Source organism: Dasypus novemcinctus, chromosome 4 (assembly GCF_030445035.2).
Source record: "Dasypus novemcinctus isolate mDasNov1 chromosome 4, mDasNov1.1.hap2, whole genome shotgun sequence".
Taxonomy (NCBI): Eukaryota; Metazoa; Chordata; class Mammalia; order Cingulata; family Dasypodidae; genus Dasypus; species Dasypus novemcinctus.
This window is the reverse complement of record NC_080676.1, coordinates 106,140,228-106,141,803: the sequence shown is the minus strand read 5'-3', so window position 1 is coordinate 106,141,803 and position 1,576 is coordinate 106,140,228.

Below are 1,576 nucleotides of genomic sequence, written 5' to 3'. Positions count from 1 at the left end.
CAATAATCCTTCATTATTTGTTACACCTAAGACAAATTCAAATTCATTACCATGACAAAGTTCTCTTAAATCTTATTCTTCTCTATCCTCATCCCCACATATCCATCAACTCTTTCAGTTTTGACATTCTGTTTACAATTTGCTCACCTACCCCACTTCAAGAACCACATTCATTTCCACAAACACTGACTCTGTTCATGGTATTGTTCCTGTTGTTCTTGCCTTCAAATCCAAATCCTTTCCATCCTTTAATCAAGGTCTATTTTTTTAAATAATGTTAATTAATAAAATTTTAACTAAATAGAGCAGACCACACTGATCTCCATTTTCTAAATCTTCAAGCAAGTTTTACCTACCCAACACAATATAGAAGCACTTTTGGATAATATACATAACTTTTTTAACAGTAGTGCACACGTTGTTAATCATACTCTAATCGTTTGAAAGTACTGTGACTTACATTTCCATGAAAGCAGTTATAAAAATTTTAGGATAGTGAGATTGGTACGATACTGCAATGACACACAGATGACATTACACATTTCTTGACACCTATAATACTGTACAGCACCAAGTGTAAACCATAATGTAAACTACAGATTTTGATTGGTAACAATGCTTCAGTATTGGTTCATCAATTGTAGCACATTTAAGATGTTATACTAATGTAAGATGTTAATAATAGGGGAAACAATGTATGTGTGTGTGTGTGTTTTACCTGGGAATTGCCTGTACTTTCTGGTATAAATTTTCTTTAAATCAAAAACTTCTCCAAAAGTGAAGTTTATTATTACAAAAAAACATGGTATGGGAAAAAGGCAGAATTAAGTTAAATTCTAGATTCTCTCTGATCACCTAGGCCCAGTAAACTTTTCAGTTTTTGTCAGTGATGCTGATTGAAGTCTTTAGTATCTGCAAATTGAAATTCTTAATTTTGAAAGTCTACAAAGAAATTATTCAAAACACATGATTTTTAAATGGAGGTATCTTTCCTTCATCTGTATTGACTCATTCCTACTATTTTTAATTTTCCTTTTGAAAATCGTAAGAACTTCTGATAGATCTCACCATAACTTATAAATAATATGTAAAATTATTCCTAACTTTATTCAATTCATAGTTTTCCCAGATACAGCAAACAGAAATTTTATTAGGATTTAAGACCTTTTTTTTTTTTCTTTAAGGAGCTACCATCTCTCATTAAGTGATGCATGAGGACATACAGACTGAAAATGTTAACCTTATAAAATTTGTTAAAATGGTTTCATTTTACTGCCAGCAACATATCTAAATCAAGGATCTGGCTGAAATTTTATTTATTTTACTACTTCAAGACATTTCAGCCAGACAATTTAATCACTAGGCAATTAGATTGAAATGATTTTCAAATTGCATGCCTGAAGTATTTAAAAGAATGATTTAAAAGCTGTTTTAGAATTATATTTTCTAATGAGAAAATTAATTGCAGCTTTGTCTCCAATACTTGCTCTAAAGTCTTCAATGTAATGAAAAATTAGAAAGATAGCTAAGGAATTTTGATCTAAGAATAATATAGAAATAATAAATTTAGAGAAAT